The sequence below is a fragment of the Gopherus flavomarginatus genome, chromosome 15 (assembly GCF_025201925.1).
Source record: "Gopherus flavomarginatus isolate rGopFla2 chromosome 15, rGopFla2.mat.asm, whole genome shotgun sequence".
NCBI classification, from domain to species: domain Eukaryota; kingdom Metazoa; phylum Chordata; order Testudines; family Testudinidae; genus Gopherus; species Gopherus flavomarginatus.
The window spans coordinates 27884709-27904240 of NC_066631.1; the positions used below are offsets into that span (position 1 = coordinate 27884709).

At 47.9% G+C, this 19532-nt stretch overlaps 1 protein-coding gene across 5 annotated transcripts in view; it reads left to right on the top strand.

Moving 5' to 3' along the window:
• Positions 1-19532, top strand: part of CUX2 (cut like homeobox 2) — a 219978-nt gene that overhangs the window by 108582 nt on the left and 91864 nt on the right. The gene's annotated exons all lie outside the window — the stretch shown is intronic.

Consider the following 19532-nt stretch of genomic DNA (forward strand, 5'->3'; position numbering starts at 1 on the left):
TCCAATGAGGATCTGTTCTTTTTGTTTGGAGTTGCAATAGCATAACACTGAATAGTTTAAAGAATTAGTTTTTTCGAATGGAGCCCACATTTTGGAAGCATTCAGCAGTAAATCACACCTGAGAAGCAGGCTCCAGGTAACTGTGGATATGAACAAATTATCCAGAGCTCTGCAGTTTAGTGTTCCGTGGTGCTGTGTACTGGGATTCTTTCATTGTCAAAGTTCATTCATCATCTTGATGATTTCCAGTTTATCTCTAGTTTCAGAGCCATTAGCCGAGTATCCTGTATTGCACAACAGCTGTAAACTTGCGACTGTCTAGGGAGTGTCTGTGATTGACAATTCATAGCTGAACGAGAACATGTAGGACTTGTCTACACTATCAGAATGACTATGTGAAGGAAATGTGGCGTTAAAATAACCATTTTTAAAATGCCTTTCATGGCATAGCTTTGCTCCCTTCATGGACAGGCACAATGGCAATTAAAATGGGGTTTTGGAAACCATTCTCGAAACTACTCAGATGCACCAGGGAAGGCCAAGCCAATGTAACTGACTGTCTGTCCAGCACACACATAAGCTGCATGTCCAAGTGGAACATACAAGCTGGTGCTCGTTAACTATCAGACGTGGTAGAAAAATGACCACTGGACTGAGAGAATTGTATATTCCTTTGTTCCTTCTCAAGGAGAAACTTCCCTTTGGAGTTCAGAGTCCAGACTTGCCTGCCTTGGAACAAAACAGACTGGGCACAAAGAGATTCCAAGAGAGTCCATGGAAAGGCCCTGCAGCCCAAGAGACTGGAGAAGGTGGAAGAGGATGTAAGAACTCAGAGCAGCTCAGACCATGAAGCCTCTAGGGGCTGCTTGGGTACCTCATATTCAGCCCCAGCACCTCATAACTTGCCTTCAACAATGGGCATAGGCCTCCTGAGGTTAGCGCAGAACCATGCTCCCATTCCTTCCCAAGAACCAGTGTCCTCCTCTACGACTAGGCTCCAGCAGTGTAGTGCCTTGTTTCCATTGCTTGCTGAGATTTCCAGGTTACTTAGCTACTGTTGGCTGTAACTAACATCAGAACAAACCCACTGGACAAATGTCCCTTGGAATATATTGACACAGGGATGGGCTGGACTTATTTATTCTGAAGATCAGCTTTCTTCTCCTCCTTGTCATTCCTGCCGCATTCTCTTCTCTTTCTGCTGCCTCCCCTTTTCTCGCTGGATTTCATAGTTGTCTTCGTAGGCGTAGTTTGACTTCTATATCCAGGGGCAGGGGGCAGCTCCAGTCAGGCCAACAGGATTGCATGAGACGGGGGTAAATTCTGTGCCTGCCCTAGGCTTGCAATTTGGGGGAGAGGGGCAATGCCCCCTGCCCCCCAAACTACATCCACAGTTGTCTTTTGAGATGTTCCACTTATACTTCACCTGCTGGACTTCCCAACCCTTTCTCTCTGTCTCTGAACAGCAGCCACTACTTCATGTAGGCCAAGCTGTGCAGGAGTTGAAGGCCGTCTGGACTCCTTTAGGTCCCTTTAGGGAGTCCCGTTAGATCCTGCTACACCCTACACAGATTTGGTCTAATGCTGTGAGGCACTTCATCGCATAGAACTCTACAGAAGCATAGCAATTAAAAATAGATGCCAGGAGCAAAGATGTCAGAAAGCAGCCACCTCCGTGTACACACACAAAAACCGGGTGATGTGTTCTCAGATGGTGCTATCGTGATGGTTATATTTATTGAGGGGTGGGGGCAAAGTTGCATCAACATGTAGAACATTGTGTGATTCTATTACATCCTGCAAAGTGTTGGAGAAGAAAAGAATGGAAAACATCATGGAGCATATAGACCTATGAAAAGTGTCGGGGGGGGCAGGAAATCAGCTGCTGTCCTTGCCCCATACTAGATGACACCCCTGGCCACTAATCAGAACCAGGGCTCCGTTGTGCTAGATATTATACGTGCATAATGAAAAGAAGGCCCCTCCCCCATATAGCCGGTGCTCCAAGTAGGGTGACCAGATAGCAAGCATGAAAATTTAGGCTGGGGCAGGAGGTAACAGGCACCTATATAAGACAAAGCCCCGAATATCAGGACTGTCTCTATAAAATCGGGACATCTGGTCACCCTAATTCCACTGGTCCTGTGTATGTTACACGTTGCCCTCCGTGTTCTAAGACCGTTACAGCTTTAGCTCAAATTGTAGCAATTCATGCTTTAGCTCGGAGGTCCTGGGTAGTCCTGGGAATGGTTACTTTCCCATTAACCAAGTTCCATCCATGAGCGCCGGGTCAGAGAGCAGATTGCCCAAAATAGACGCCTTGTGCCACGTTCCTGAGACCTTGACTAAGTTGTCCAAGGTCTGACACTTGCCACTGGACACAACTTGCAGATTCAGGGAACAGAAGGCCATCTTCTTCCTGTACATGTCTGCATGCTGTGCAGCTGATGGCGAATGCGCCATAGCATAGGAATTATGCATAGCTGGCAGCTGGTGTTTTTCTTTCTTTGGGAAATCTAATCTATTGATTAGCTTTCCTCAGAACAGCATCAATAGACTGTATAATGGCATGGCTGGTGCCTATGGCGTCTCCCCCATCAGTCTGAAAACCCCCTGAAGCCAGGAAGCCTACATCAGCTACGTTGACTGCTGCAGCCCACACATGGCTCCACCTGGTCTGAGATTCTGTTTCCCCTTGTCGTTCCTAGCAGAGCTATTGAAGGTTCTGCTCATTAAACAAACACTTGTTGGAAGAGCCATTCCATAGGGAGGTTGAGAAGAGGTTGCTTCCGCCATACGTTGTTTTGAGAGGGATCTTTTTCCTTTTCCTTCTCCTTGTCCTGCTCTTGCTCAGATCCCTTCATCACCACCACCAGAACTAGAGGAACATCCCACTTCCCAAAGGGTTCCGCGAATGTGGGTGACTGCCTGACAGCAGCATTTTAGAGGGAAGTAAATTGCTTAGTTGTCTGTCTGTCACTTTCTGCTGGAGTCCGTCACCTTAACGTTTGGTCCAGACACGTGCTTTCATCCTTTCTCCTGGATGGGCCATTTTGGGGACACACTTCTCTCTCTCTCTCTCTCTCTCCCCTTTTTGCACTGGCAAGACTCCAACTCCTGGAGGAGTACAAAGGAGACTTGCGAGATGGTGTGGGTTGTGCTTGGTGAATTAGGTATCTTGTGCTGGGGCGGGGTGGCACGAGCAGCTGCACGCTAACTAACCCTTCTGGGCAAATCCCATGCATATTAACGAGAGGCTTGTGATTAATGTGTCTTCCTTGCTGGGTTTAATGCGGCTGATAAGACAGGAGTCCCTCAGTGGGGAAGGCAGAACTCCCAGCTGCTAAATGAATCAGATGCCATTTAGGTGAGTGAGTCAGTGGAAGGCCAGGAATAGGATTTCCTCCCCATCTCACTCTACAACCCAGCAGGACGCCATCATTACCAAGTGGAAGGTGGAGTCTCTCAGAGCAGCAGAACACCCCCGGCCTACCTGTCAACACAACATTGGGGCAGTAAGTGCTGGCATCACATCACCATGGCACAAGATGTTGATGCAACATAATGCTTGCGTATCGGCCCGATTCCCCTCTTTATCCCCTCCTGGCTACTGAGGGGGGCTGGAGCATTTCCCCTTCTTGGCTGATGGGCTCTGCTTGTGTGTGCATGGACACATGTGACTTGGGCAAGAGGGAGCTGTAAAATGAATCTGCCACTACTGAGTCCATAGACTCATCCCTCCCTCCTCTGTCTGGGGCGCACACACCAGCAAAGTCCCTGCCATCATTCTGCCTAGACTGCCGGAGAGGGAGCGTGATGTGTGTATGAATGGACCCAAGAGCCACATGCATGCAGCAAAGTGTCATCTGGAGTGCGGTGATGGGTCTGGTATCACGGACTGAACCCATTAGCCACATCGCAGGTAAATTTCCCATTAAAACGATCCATGACCATAGCTCTAAGATTGTGGGGGCAAAGGGGACTAGCTGATAGATTGCAATAATGAATTGCATCCCAGAAATAGTTCTGAATGGCTGCTTGGCTGCTGGTAGCTGAATTTAAAGGCCTGGTTGGCTTTGAGCCTCATAACTACTTCTGTCAAACTGCAACAGCGTTCATCTGTAAAATATGCAGAAGCAAAGCTGAATCTTATTTAGCACTGTCTTAAGCATAGATCTGACCTTAGATGCCAGTGTCTTTAGGAATGAATGTCTTACAGTTGTCAAGAGCCCTATTATATACTGCTGTTTTATTTTTTTTCTTCCTGGTTCAGTGGCCAGAGACGCCGTTCTAAGAAAATGACCCCCACCACCAGGCTGCGCCTTGTCAAGAGGCATGGCTGGGTAAGACAGAGCGATCTAAGCTTGAGCAATCTTACTACTTCCCTTTTGAACGCCACATCACTTTTAAAAATATCGTTTGGGATCCATTCTGAGCCTTAGCTGCTGCAGTTTTCTCAGGCACCTGTAAAAATGGGGTTTACTCCGTGCATTTTGACAAACGTTTGCCAGATTTTCTCTCCCCAGGCCGTGGTGAAATGATGCATAAAGATAGATTCCTTCATTTCTTTACGACAGGATCAAAGGTAATCAAAGGTAATGTAGGCCCCAGATTTTACCTTACCTTTGTGGCCGATCCAGGCATTGCATGCTCTGCCATGGAGAGTGATCTATTCACAAGAGGAAGAACTTTGCCTGGTAGCAAGTGCTTGTAGAATTGGGGCCTTTCATTGTTACTTGATGAGAATGGAAGTGTCCCCCAGAACATTTGTGTACCTGCCTCTTTGGGTATGAGCCCTGGGAAAACTCCAGGCTCGATTGTATCGTTTGCTAACAGGAGCAAGGCGGGCTGGGGAAACCTGGCAGAACATCTGGGGTCAAGGGAGGTGCCGAATCAGGAGCATGATGACTCTGTGTCATGCCCTTCCCAGCTACCCAATCCCACCAGAGTTTCTCCACAGGTATACTGTGCTTTGGGAGAGGACCCTGCATGGCATTTTACCCCTCGCACACCAGGTAACCCTGGTGTGAAACAAAGTTGACCCATTGCCAGACAAAATATTTCTTGGTGTGTCAGCCTCCTCCAGGAGGGCAGATTCCCCTTCTGAAGAGGGCTGCGTGGGAGGGAGTTATCGGGGAAGGTGGGCCTCCTTTGCTGTCTCCAGGGCCTCAGGTTTAGTGGGGGTGGGGGAGGTGAACCCTCTGGCTGCTTCCTGTAGCGGGGGGATGGAGCAAACCCCATGCCTAATAGAATGAGTGGAAACCTGGTGGACATTCTCTCTCTCTCCAAGGAATGCATATGGCCGCTGTTATCGTGGTAGCTCACCATTCCTGATGTCCTTGAGGGAGCTGGCACGTGCCCCAGGAGGCAAACAGAGCTGAGACGTGCTGCCCTGTGTCCCTTGGAATGCCCGTGGCTGCAGCGGCGGGTAGCGGGGAAATGTTGCAAATACCAGCATGCTAGTAACCAAGGAGAGTAGCACAAAATGCTGCCAGGAGATGAACTCTGGGAGCGGCTTCCTCCAGCTCAAGCCAAGGAGTGACAGCTCTTTAACACGCGCTGCCACCTCCTAAAGAGTTCTGTCCCCACAGGTCCCATCAGGATAAATGGTCAGAGCTCTGCATGGGGTCGGAAGTATGAGCTCCCTTGAAAAACAATGGGAGCTGCATTGCTAAAGCCCCAGGCAACGCTCTATAAAAGTTGCCCTCGGTCTCTCCAGGCAACTCTCTGTTCTCCTCCACTACCACTTTTTTTTCTTTCCAGTTTTACCTGGGATGATGATTTCTCTGGGAGGAAGGAGAAATTGAAATCTGGGGGCAGCTGGAACAAAGCACCAATGGAAGGGCTTGGGAACCTGAGCTGGGGCTGCCGCCTGCGTTGTTTTAGGAGTGCGAGTGGCTATTGTTCAATATACAGAAGTGCCCTGTATTATTGGGGGAGCAGCAGTGGTCCCCTAGAGTCACCTAACACTTTCCGTTCTAGACATTCATTTTTTGGAGAGCGCTATGGCTTGAAGCCTGAACTTGAAATTTGACAGGGGCTTGGAGGGTCCTGGAGTCAGGGGGGTGCCTTTTGCTGTCTCCCATGAAAATCCAGCCAGATTTGGGCTGTATCAGATATGCAGCAATTGTATTTAAAAGGTATAGCAGTGTTGAAGCCTGATTCTCCTTTACTCTGAGGCTACTTGATAACTCTCTGACAAGGCAAAGATGCCTTAAAGTGGGCATACAATCTCCTTCATGCTGCCAGAGCAGTAGGAAGGAGTCTTTGTGTAAATGACAATCAGGCCCTCCAGCCTTATCTCCAAGCACTTACAAATGTGGGAAAGTTGCATTATCCCCATTTTACAAATGGGGAAACTGAGGCACTGCACGGTGGTGTCTAAGCTTGCACAGCACATCAGTAACAGTGCTGGGGATAGAACCCAGCTCTCCTGATTCCCACTCGCGTCCCTCTCTGCTGCTCTGTCCAGTAAAGTGAAAGCACCATACCCTTTCCGAACACCTTTCCATTAACTCATTTTGGGGAGAGAGAGAGAGAGATTTTTTTGGAAAACTGATGGACTGCGACTATGGTAAGATGTTTTCAAAAGGAGAAACAATTTACAATAATTAGAAATTTATAAAATATCTTTAAACATGGCAGGAAAAGGGATAAGAAAACACTTGCTGCAGCGTAATCAGTTATTAGCAGCTGATAAATTATCTCCATGGATAGTTGCTGCTGGTACATGAGACACGTAATAATAGGACTCTTGATTAACTAATTTGAATATCTTTTGAGCACAAATTCCAAATTCTCTTTTTTCTCCATTGTAACGGATCCGTACATCTGCGAGATAAACACTGAATGAATATGGTAATGAATATTATTCTGTAAATGCAGCCCTTGAACACTCCCATCATCATTACAGTTCTGTTGTCGGGAGCTGCTGTAATAGATCTAATAATAAAGAGGGCTAAATGATGTGAGGAATCTGTGATGGGTGGACCCAAGGTGCGGCATTCCAGGCAGAAAGAGCAGCCGATAGCTTAGGAAGCAGAATAACATGTCATCTGAAGGAATGGGAAACATGGCCATAATTCATGGGAGTAGCCAGCTGCGTCCGTGGAAATGAGATTGTTGGGTCTGATCTGTTTGCAGGGATGTTGGGCTGAGGCCACTGGGTCCTTCAGATGTGATGCTGTCAGTGGAATTGATGATTTTGTATAGGGTTCCTGGGTGGAAATGAAACCGACATGTTATCCCATTGCCCAAACCTAACCTAAGATGCCCATCTCCGCTAAGGACTGGAGGTACCTCTGTTCTAATGGAAAGACTCCCTCTGACTCCAGTGGGCCCTGGGTTGGGCCTCATTTTAGCCTTTCGGCTTGAGGTGCTCTCCTCTTGGACGGCATAATCCAAGGAGCCTGATTCCACGCTGGGTTGCGTCCTGTGTCGTCCCTGACATTGGTGCAGTGTGGATGTAGAACGCTGCCCGATTGGAATGGGAGTGCCTCGGCCTGACTCTACACAGGTGTAATTGCTACGCAAAGTAGCCAGCTGCTGAAGCCATGTGTATTCTGCCTGGTGTTTTGACCTCCCAATGTGCCTGCCGTATAAAGAGACCAGTCACTCAGTATTTTGCAGGGCAGCAAAACACGAGGGCCTGTAAAATACTGAGTGACTGGTCTATAGTGTGCGAGCCCTGGCTGCCAACTGTACGTTCGTCCATTTCTGTGGGGCGCCATAACACCGGAGTCCCCGGGGGGCGGCTATCTGTATAATACGTTAGATAGCATTGCTTGATATTTTTGAAACACTGCCTTTTCGTATCTCCTCTGGAACGGAAATCTAACACGCGTCTCAAATCTCAGCCCTCTTAGAGATCCCATTACAGCTGTTTTGATAAAGCACTGCAAACCTAGATTCCATTTTAGATTGTAAGATCATATCACTTATGTTTCAGCACAGTTTGAGTTAAGATTATTTGTTTCACAAGGTTCTGAATGAACAGGCGCATCGTGGCCTGCTGATGCTTCTCACCAGATGAGACAAATTTGGAGATTGGCCTGAGCTGATCGGTGGCAGGGCCTGGCGAAAATTATCGATAGCAGATGCACCGCAGGAATTAAGCAGCTGCTATACTTTTTTCGAGGACTCTGATTCTTCTTGCATTTCTGTTTTGCTTAAATGTGGGAGGTGAGATACAAAATGAACTTGGCAAATTTTCAGCAAGAAAGGCCAGGTTTTAATTCCTGGTTAACGGGTGTAAATCTGGACTAACTCCACTGAAATCATTGGATGGGAAAGCGATCAGAGTTTGGACCACAGACTCTTAATGCACTTTATAAAGCACAACCTGGAAAGCAACATCAGGTGAATAAGGGGAAATGAAATCTATTCTCAGTTATGCCCACTGGAGCCAACTGGATTTCATGAGTACGACTGATAGCAAAATTGGGCCCAACAAACTCTTCATTTCACAGGGAGAGTAGGGAATGGTTCATGTCTGTCAGATAAAATGAAGTCTGTTTCAACTGCTGCTGTTACTCTTTTTTCCCAATGTGCTTGGTTCCTGGTCCTTTGTTCCAACCATAAGTGAATTCATCAGCTATAGAGTGACTTCTGCTGCCTGATATTTATTCGGGTCCTGAAATACTAATAGATTCACATTCCAATAATTCTCTGTGTTCCCCAGAATATTAGGATTCATGCCATGTCTGAAAACCGAGAACATTTGAAAGCGAGAGTCCCAGAGCCGCTTATACGTACGAATCCTGGTTTTCTCACCATCGTAATTTCCCTCCTCTCTTCTCTTGCGCTCATGTACCTGCTCCCTGCTACCACCTTCTGATGTACCCAATGTCTTTCCTTTGACTGGATTGGGCCACTGGCCAGTACTGCTTCCTCCTCAACCAGGAAGTGGTACCTTAATGGGGTATGGCGTACGCTTGATTTCCCTCTTCCCCAGGGGATTGGGTATGATGTTGGTCTTGAGTGTTTGTGGACTGGTGGAGAAGGGGCTTGAGGTCTCCATTTTTACCTCGATGATGGGCATCTACCCCAGAACACAAGCAAAGTTAATTATGGAGGTGTATCAAAATAGGAGTATGCGGGGGGTGAGCCAGAAGCCTTTTCGTAATGCCTGTAATATGACTTTTTTGTTTTTGAAGGAGAGGAAATGGCTTGTATGGACTAGCAAAGGGCACCAATTCTGTCAGTGACAGGATCCCATAGGCTTCTGCAGTAGCAGGGTGGGCACTGAAAACCACTGGGTTTAGTTTTATCTGAAACCTTAAGACACAGTTTGGTGGTTTGATCCCAGATTAGAGCCTTCTGATCCAGCTCCCACTGAAGCCTTTGCATTGACCTGAATGAGGCTGCACCTGGCCCTCCTGAGGTAACTGGAGCACCGATCTCGCCACCTATGAAATGAGTTGGAGTTCTACCTACGCAAAGGCCGGAAGAAGTCACAGCTGTTCGTGCCCCAGAAGCTGTCCCTCATGCTTGATGGCTTTGATTTCTTTCTGCTGCTAAGGTGCAATAAACAGAGTTTAGCTGGAGCTGTGCAGAGGTAGATCATTGCATTTTGTGGAGGATTTTGATAGTTCAGGATTTGGTTGCGTTCCTTTTTCTAGTGAAAACCCAATATTTTGAGAGTCAGACCTTAAAAGGGCTGGGTGCCCCACTTCAAGCCTGCCGGGCTGCCCTAGACTTTGGAGGCCCTGGGGTCTCTGGTTCAGTTTGCCCAGCAGGCTGTCCTGCAGCCAAACACCATGGAAGACCTGGGCCTGCCCGGGAGCCAGGTAGGTTTCTGGCAGGCAAGGTTCCATCACACCGCAGCCTGGATTACATCAGAAATTAGCTGAGATCGAATCATCTCCATGGAATGTTCCAGTTTTGACAAATTGGCGTATTCTGATGGAAAAAAATGGTTTTGTCTGTATTTGTTGGTCCAGCTCTAATATATAATCCACAAACCAACCGCCTGAGAGATGGGGGAAGGGAATGAGCCTAGAGTAGAAGGAATTTCAAGTGGCCTTGGAGATTCCAGTTCCTGGGAGACTTCTCAGCTCCAGTGTTTCCTTTCTCCCCCTTCATTTGCTGGCTGGCTGGGATCCGCTTTGAATTTTCAACTTCACTGCTGCTTGGCTTATAGAACCGTTCGAAAATTTCCCATCCAAACAAATTGACACTGGAAAATAGCTTTTCAGTTAGATCGAAACTTTCACCAACAAAAAATTTCATTTGGGGGCAGGGAGGTTGGTGACCTACAATGTTTGGGTTTGGGGTTCTTTGATGAAAAAGTGAATTTTTTTTTCATTTCCCATCCAGCTCTGTCTAGTAACAGTGCAGGGTGGGATTTTCCAAAGTGCTTAGCATTATCCTAGCTCTGTTCCCATTGGAGTCAATGAAACCGAGCTAAGCGTTTTGAAAAGTCCCAACTTGTGCTCATGCTGGATGGGGGGCTATTGATTGTCACGTTGGTGGGGGGAAGGGGAGGCTGCTTTTTTCTGCTTGTTTTAATACCGGAAGCTCATGAACATGGTGAGGGTTAGGCAGCTGGAGTGCTGAGACTACCCCCTGTGATGCTGCCCAATGTAGTCTCATTGTTTTCTTGCACTCCTCCATCTGTCTGTATCCAGCTGTTGTCTCTTGTTATATATGTTGACTGTAAGCTCTTTGGAAAGGGACCGTCTATTTTAGATTAGATCATGGAATAGCCTCCCAAGGAAAATAATGGTGGCTGCATCTGCCAAGACATTTGAGCATAGACTGGACAGAACACTGGAAAACACATTGTTCCCCTGGGAGGAAAAGAGAGGACCTAGAGAACCTTATGGATCACATTTTTAAATAGTATCTACCAAGTATATCTAACTGTGCAGGTTTAACTGATCAGGACTGCAGAATTAGGGGTGCAAATTATGGCATCTGTTTGACTGCACCCAGTTGTTCTTCTCTAGTCCAGGTTTTCCAGTGCAAATTGTGCTGCTCAGATATTGAAAAGTGGGAGGGTTCCATTGCATCCAGAAATGGCCAGTGGCAAATTCCCCTTGCAAAGAGGATCTCTCAGCTGGCACAGAACTGGCAGAGAAGGCTCATGTGCCAGCCACTGTAGGTGGAGTGCTGGAGGAGCAAGGGGGCATGGTGGAGTGGAGCTGTTATGTTGATTCTCTGCTACTTTAAATTTAGAGCAGTCCCATGGCTGTTCTAACTAATGTTCCTGCCCACCCATGCTGAGCAAAGATATAGGGGAGAACAGAACCCTGACGATCTAAGTACTTTTGATTGCACGGGGATTCGTTTCTAGTTGGTGCTTTCACTCTTAAAACATTGGAGAAAGAAAAAAGTTTTGTCTGTAAAAATAACATAAAGTAAACCTGTGCCACCAAACTGAAATGAACCCCCCATCTGGTTGTGGCATTCAGTTGTCTGTTCTTGAATTCAGTTGGTTCAGTTGGTTAGCATTGTTATTTAAGTACCTCTGCTTATCACTTTTATTTCCTGCCGGTAGAAAGGAAGTCCTCGTGGTGGTGGATACAGTTTATAGGTAATTCAACTCAGCTTGGTGGGGATTTAAACATTAGTATTGATGGTAAAGTTTTTAATAAAATATAGGTAGAGAGAGGGGTATTGATTCTTAAAGGTTTTTTTTCTTTTTATCGTAGCAGAGAAGGGTTGATGTATTGGTGAACATGAAATAAGAATGTCCTATGCTAGTACATGAGACTGCAAATGAGGACAGATATGCTAACAGAGGAATAAGTCAGGAAAACTATCAGGAAAATGTATCTGGAATTGATCATTTGCAGCTTGCTAGAGTCGGGTGATGCTCATATGCAAAAGGGCAGTGGACCCAGGCTAAGAACTGGTAAGATCCCAGACAAGGAATGTAGCACAGAAGGTTTCAGATCATGGCATATTAATTTCTTCAGTTTAAAGGGTATTTTTTGATTCAGTTAGTGACTCCACCTTTCTGGACTCTAGTACCTGACTGTCACAAACTTGGGAACAGCAGGTTTCTGTGGGACAGAGCTAAATTTGGATCATAGCTAAGGGATGTTGTGAGCTGGGCTTGGAGGACAAAAACTAGTAGTATTTCTCATCTGTTTTTAAAGTGGAATTTTTGAATGGAAGAACCTCAGTTGTCCATGCTACCTACCTCCTGTGAAATGAGCTGAGTAGCCCACAAAGTAATGTTCAATCCAGTCTAGTTATAAGGGCAAGGTTTGATTCCTAGATACGCTACAACTCCAGCCTGCTTCCATTGCATACGGGACCTTCCATTGCCATGTCCTTGGGCTTCACACTGAGCACTTGGGCTGCCCAAAGTTTTGGGCTGCTAGTAACTGGCTGTGCAGCCCTGTGTGGGATTGGGCCCTTATAGAGCCCCTCCCATGCTCAATGCACAGCACGAGCCAAACCTGTTTCCCAGACATCTGTGGAGATGGCCATCCCAAAGTGCTCTGCCCCCTCCTAAACCCCCACAATTCTCTGTGGCCTCAGCAGCCAGTACAATGTGAGACAGGGGCCCAGGTTTTCCCAGAATGCACCGCTGCAAGTATGCAGTGGGTGTGGACAGCTCAACGTGCCAGACACAAGTTTGTGCTTCTGGGTGGAATGCTGCCATCTGGACAGGTTGAAAAAGTGGTGGCTTGTAGCTGTTCTCTCTGGAGCCTGTCAAACCCTGGTTATGCTAACGGGGTTTTGTTTGCAGGTGGGACTCTAAACAATGGGACCTATACTGTGGACATGTCACATTGGGCCAAATGTAGGAGTTACACCTGGAATGAGTTTGTGTTCCCGGGCCAGAGAGTGGCTCTGCAGCCAGGTGTGCTTGGCGGCTCATCTGTCAGCAAGAGAAGGTGGCCAAGAGATGGATCAGACGTGCTGGAGGCATTGGAAACTCAGAGGTATATTTTGCAGCCCTCTCTAACCAGTGTATGGTGCCAGTGTACTCCCTTCATTGCTGGGTTGCGGAGCGCTGACAGCACTATCCTATACTGCTTAATAGCATCATTTCCCTTAGGGGATGGGGGACCCCCAGTAATCGTGGGACCCGCAGATAACCCCCAGCCTGACCTTGTGTTAATTCAGACCTGCTGCGTGGCTCCCCTTTCCCAGCATAGTGTTGCCTTGAGACTAACATATATGCAAATCAAATAGCTAGCAGGTACCAAGGGCCACTACCTTCCACCTCGTGGTCAGAAAGGTCCCCTTTCAGCAAAGCTCTTAAGAACACACTTCAATTTAAGTGTGTACTTAACTTGCATTGAAGTCAATGGAATGGAAGCACGTCCTTAAAGTTCTGGGCGTGCTGAGTACGAGCCTCTTGTCTGAATACAGAGGGTGTAGCGTGCTCCCAGGGCAGAGGTGCCTGGGGTCAGATGACTCCCCGAGGTGTGAAGCCGAGGAGGAAGAGGTTCATCGTGTGACATTGGAGCCTGTCTCCTGGGATTCATAGAACCTCGCTCCCACTTCTCTGAAGGGCTGACTCGGAATGGGCAGTCGAGGGCAAGTGAAAGCTCCGTGATTCTGATGTCAATTTATATGTGCTCAGCTCAGTTCAATAGAAGTGTGATTGGCTTCCTTTCCCCATCCAGAGACCTCCCTTTTCTGTTGGCATGGCCAGAAAGCACAGGCCAGTCCTACAGCAAAATGTAGGGAAGGCTCCAGTTTGGAGGTGGGGCTAATCAGGCAGAGGATTGGTCCTTAGCAGAAATAAAGGGATGTATTTAACTGTGGCAAAGGGCCTCTGGATTCCTGACAAGTTGTACCATGGAGGTGGCTGCGTTTCAGCGCTGGAGGAAGCGATTCCCCTCTCACGGTTTGTACAGTCTGATAGGAAAGCTTGTAAAACACCTGGGGATGCCAGGCGCTGCATGCCACACGTGTGAGATCATTGGTGTTACAATGAGTCTCAGCTTGAGGAACAGCAGTTCTGCTGCCCATTCATCCCCGCTACAGACTCATCCCCAGGACCTATCATCCGCACTGCACACGCAGCCCCCACTGACACAGTGGGAGCTCGGCATATGGTGCCAGCGCCACGTATGCTGGTACCCCGATCTGAGAGGTCACTTTGACAGCCAGCAAACAGAAGGATTCTGGCTGGAGCGTTTAGGTTTGGCTCTGTACTGTCCCAGGTTTTTTATCTCAGGGCCTGTTTGGCTGTTCTGTTCTGTTCTTATTTATAATCTTCCTAAACTGTTTGGAAATGTTACTGTGCACAAAACCAAACTCACGAGGCAGTGCTTGTGTTAGGAGGCTAGTACTGTATTTACTGTTCTTTCGCTTTTATTAAGTTATTAAACAAGAGAGTACAAGAAACAACCATGGCTGTGATTTATTGGCTAATGATTACACCGAAGCCTTTGACTAAGTACTGTGTGTCACGGAAAGCCCTGGACAAGTCTACGAGAAATGGGTTTCCATGTACATTTCATCATTTCACTCTTTGATCTCTGTCATGGCCAGAAAGTGACAGTTAGAACAAGACACACAACAAAGCGGCTCAAAATTAAACACAGGAGCTTGTCGCTCTCTGGCTTTGCTTCCATGCATTGGCACAGCTTTTACGCCGATGCCCGTTGCTCTCGATTTACTCTGGTGTAGCTGAGAACAGGCTTGTGTTTCCGGAGAGCTTGGATCTCTCAGGTTGCTTTCCAAACCCAAATCTTTCCGTGTGTTAGAAACACAGGCTGCCACTGTGCCATCATGAAACCTACAATAAAACCTGCTTCACAACCAGTATTCCTGTACCGCACCAAAAGGACATTAAAAAGATGCTGACTGCCATTTTTCACTCCCTGTTTCTCTGTATACACACAGGATTTAGTTTTATCTGCTTTCTCTCCAATATTTTTTATGTAACAGTGAAATATTTTATATTGTCCAATAAAAGGCAGTAAGTTTGCAATCTCGCTCAAATTCATTTGAGACCAAGAGAGCTTCATTGTATGAATTTCACACCCAGCAGTGACCCCTGATAATTGACTCCATACATCTTTAGCATCAGAAATTTACATAATATGTAGGAAATGATTGATAGCTTCTGTAACCCGGCCTGTCTAACATCCCGTCTACCGTGCGCCCGTGTGCACCGCAATCTGTCTTGTGCACGGCAATCTGTCTTGTTCTGCCCTGCTTCACAAACCTGGCAGGCCCTCTTCCTCTGCGTCACCTTCCCGCTGCAGCCACGCAAGCAGAGTCAGCCATTTCCCTCTCTCTCACGTGGACGGATCCCTTCCCTGTGCCACATGCAGGAACAAGGAGAGGCTTGTAAAGAGGCATAGGACATTGAGGGTGATTCAGGGCCACACGCTGCTCTCAGTGACATTGGTATTGGGAACGACTCCACTGACATTGGGGGAGCGACTTTGCATTTCCACTGGGGTAAGTGAGCAGAGTTTGCGTCCTAGGTTCTGTTCTCAGCTTGGGCCCAGAGCATGAGATATCACACAGCACAATTCCTCCTGGCGCGGTGGCCCCTTCCCAGTTGCTCTGGCAGATTTGTCTCCAGGGGCAGTTGACGTGACGGCTGTATGCTGTGCCTGGCGCAGAATTGTGTTGGTGATGTTCCCAGGGCAACATCAGACACGTGATTTTTGGTGGCCTGACTCATTACTGTTTAACGTTGGAGACCTGCTGTGCTCAGGAACGTCCTGCACCGCCTAAGCCCGAAGAGCCAGTTAAGAGTCAGAGAAGCATATCGGTGCAGTCATTGCGAGAACACTGCCCTGCCCTGCTTCTCTTTGAATGGGTGAATGCCTAGTGAGGCAACTGCCTGTCACGTCCCCTACAGGGCAGGTAACTATTGAGAAGTTCTCACATCTGTGCAGGGCTGCTGTGAAGAGGACCATGGTGATCAGTTGCTCTCCATGTCCACTGAAGGCCGAACAAGAAGTGATGAGCTTAATCTACAGCAAGGGAGATTTAGGTTAGCTCTTAGGGGAAACGTTCTAACTATAAGGAGAGTTAAGCTCTGGAACAGGCATGGAATCTCCGTCACTGGACGTTTTAAAGAACAGATTCGGCAAACGCTTGTCAGGGTTGGTCTCTATTTCCTTGGTCCTGCCTCAGCGCAAGGAGCTGGACTCGTTGACCACTCAGTATCCCTTCCAGCCCTACATTTGTATGGTTCTGTTATTCACCCCATTTCACAGACTGAGTAGCTGAGGCCCAGAGGTTAGTCTCCTGCCCAAAAGACCCCAGCGTCTCACTGGCAGAGGTGGGGATACAAACAGGAGGCCTGACTCCTTGTCCATAGCTCTAGCTGCCAGACCAGACACCCTCCTTAAAATGTTAGGTTAAAATGGCCTCCCGTCTCGGGATTCTAGGAGTGCAGCAGTCCGGCCTCTGGTGCTCCATATCAGTACTTACCTGGGGTGTTTTCATCCCTATGTCAGGAGGGAAATGCTGTGGCAGCAGGTTTCCTCATGGGATTTCCCCTGGTCCCATTGTGGGAGGATATACCAGCCGATTGTTATCTCGTTGCTTCTGTCACCAACCTGGACAGGCGGTGTGGGGCTGCGCTGTATGTTATGTGTGTGTGCGCGCAAGGGATGTATAAATAAACTAGGGAATGAATAAAAAGTTCATGGGAATTTTTTCTAACCCCTCAAAGGGTTGAGTTCAGGTGGGGCTTGGAGTCAAGTTTCTCTGTTGGATCAGTGCTTTTTGGAACTGAAGTCTCTGCGGCCCCTGCCCCTGTCAGAAGTCAGCAGCAAAAGCTCCTGTTGAGGTGAAGAAGAGCAGGACAGAGCTTGTAGTTTCAGCTCTGCTTGCTGGGCGCCCTAGCAGGTGTCACGGTCATTGTGGGTGTCCGTTCTCGGTGACTCAAATCCCTTCCCAAGCTGTCTGCTTGTTGGCGTGTGGCTTGAGGATGTAGCCCGTCTGACCCTGTGGACGCTGCTGTGTTAGTGGAAAGTGGGATATTTATTATTCAGAACGGGCTGCTCGGAGGCTCCCGCATGTCTGTGTCTGATGTGCCATTAATCAGAGGAGCCTATCGAAATGGAAAGGTTGGCACAAATGACACGGTTTGTGCAAGCGCGTCCCCCAGAAGATCAAATGGGGCTGTGGGGGAGGTGACAGTGCTGCATATTCAGGCTGGCAGAGGGGTTCTCCTCTGCTTACTGAGTGGTCTCTTGTCTGAATTCTGGCCTTATCCAGGGAAGCCCAGCCTTGGCCAGAATTCGATACATGTATGGGGCCGAATGCTGATAATGGCTGTTAATGGCTCTTACCTCAACTCCTGCCTCCTAGTTACACACCGAGACGTTCAGTAACCGGTTGACCATGAGATAGGAAACTAGCCAGCCCCTTGCCCCGCAGCCGCCTCGCAGCCAGTGGCTTTCGCGTGGGTAGGTTATCGCTTTCTGCAGAACGAGTTTACTTTAAACAGTTTTGTCTCCTGAGCCCATCGCCCACGTGAGGGCCGCAGGGGGATGCGGCTGCCCAGGAGGGCCCTGGTGGGGCTCGAAGAAGGCCTCAATTGATGTCATCCCCTGTCAGAGGGCAGGGCAGAGTACTGGGGAACAGCTGAGCAGCCCCCAGAGTAAATTCAGCTGTGCTCACTGAGGTTATTTCTGCTCCGGACAGTGGAGCCCCGGAAATGCTCATGGGTGACTGCTGCTCAGGCTCCTCGGCCGCACCTATCCCCGTGGGGTCTGAGCACCAGGGAGGCCCATTGCCAGGTACTGGAGGTTGTGAGTGTAGGTGTATTTCTCCAGCAGGGCCGTGGGTGGGGAGCTCTGCAGAACCTGATCGAGAGGCTAGAATAGTAAAACCTAGACACCACGTTGCAGCTGAGGATCTCGGCATGATCCACGCTTTATAGATGGGGAAGCTGAGCTAGGATGCGTTACAGGAAGTGTTCAAGGCCTCACAGTGAGTCAGCAGCAAAGCTGGGAGAAGAAACCTGGTCTCCTGATTCCCAGGCAGGTTCCCTGTGTACTGCACCATGTGGCCTGGCAGCCCCTCCGAGGCCTTTGTTCCACCTGTGATCTGGAGCAGCAACCATGGTTCCTCTGTGCTGCCAGTGTGCATGGGCTTGGGCTCCTGACTGCACCTAGGGCTCCTGGCCACTCTCGGTGTGCTTTTAACACCTGCAGGTTAATGAGGTCCTGCTGTAGCATTTTCTTTTCCAAGCAGTGAACTGTAGCTTCAGTCCCACGTGCTGGGCAGAGCAGGCTGCATGTACAGTTCATCCCATTAGGACACTGGGAGATGGAGGAACAATCTGAGACTAACGCGGATACGTTCTGACCCTGTGACATCAGTGTTTCAGCCTCCGATTTATCAAAAAGCAATTAATAGAATCTTTCCCCTCTTACATTTTACGGTTTGTGTCTCTTCCCTTAGACTGAAGGGTGGTAATTAGAATCTGTGTTAACAGATAAATTCTAATGAGGCTTTGATGGCCAGAATATATACTCTTACTGTAGTCCTGTATCAGGCAAAGGCCTCTACGTTTTGCCGAGTTTTATGGCACTGGTATAAATTTTTACTGGTCTCACCTGATAGAAGTCAGATAATTACTGTGTATTTCATGATTTGGGGGTGAAGGGAGAAATACTGGAAGAGAAGAAGTGAGATGTAGTAGTTAGAGCTTGGGACAGAATGATGGAAAATCTGGGTTCTCTGCCTGGATCTGCCACTGAATTGCTCTGGGACAAGACACTTAACTGTCGAACTGGGATAATGCTAGTTCCCCAGTTCTGTAAAGCGCTTTGGGATTTGGGTGGTAAGTGCACCGTGTTATTTCTACCTAATCGTCACCATGTTTCATTATCTGGAGGCTGGCTTTTCCAGTTGGAAGCATTGAGCTGTGCATGCCGACTATACGGGTATAAGTGACTATCAATGTAACGGCTACTCCCACTAATTCCTTTAGTGCCAATACATAGCACTTTCCTCCAGAAGTATTTCCAGCATGTACTTGCATGTTTGTAAAAAGTGTGAACGCGTATGACAGTTACGGTGCTGGGTCTTGACAAAGTAGAATTTGATCGGTGCTCCTGGAGTCCCAGGGTATGCTATACCACAGCCTGACTTGCCAGCCAGGGGACCACCCCCCTGTGATGCAAACAGACAGCAGAGCACACCGGCAGACTAGGGCCTGAATTATGCAAATGAATTCCATGACTGCTAATGGGGCCACGCGCTCCCCTTGTGAAATTTGCAAACACTAAAGTCAAGAAGAGAAGGAGGGTACGATGAAAAATACAGGCCTAACAAATGCGGCTACGCATAGTGTATTATCCCCTTCTCCCCTAGCCTATATCTGTTGGCTTGGAGGGTGATTTTTATTTTAAATGCCATTTTAAATCCTGCATCTGATTGCGGTTTCACACACGCAGGTTAGTGCTCTTCAAAACCAGCTTGATCTGAATCCATAATTCTTTAATGAAACATTTCCCTGCACTTGAAGTGAACTGTGCATGATTTACTGCGGGATACCCAAAAGGTCAGTTTATTTAATATCGTCACCTCCATTTTCCCAAATTCTGCTGAAATTAAAAAGCCATATATATCTTAAAAGG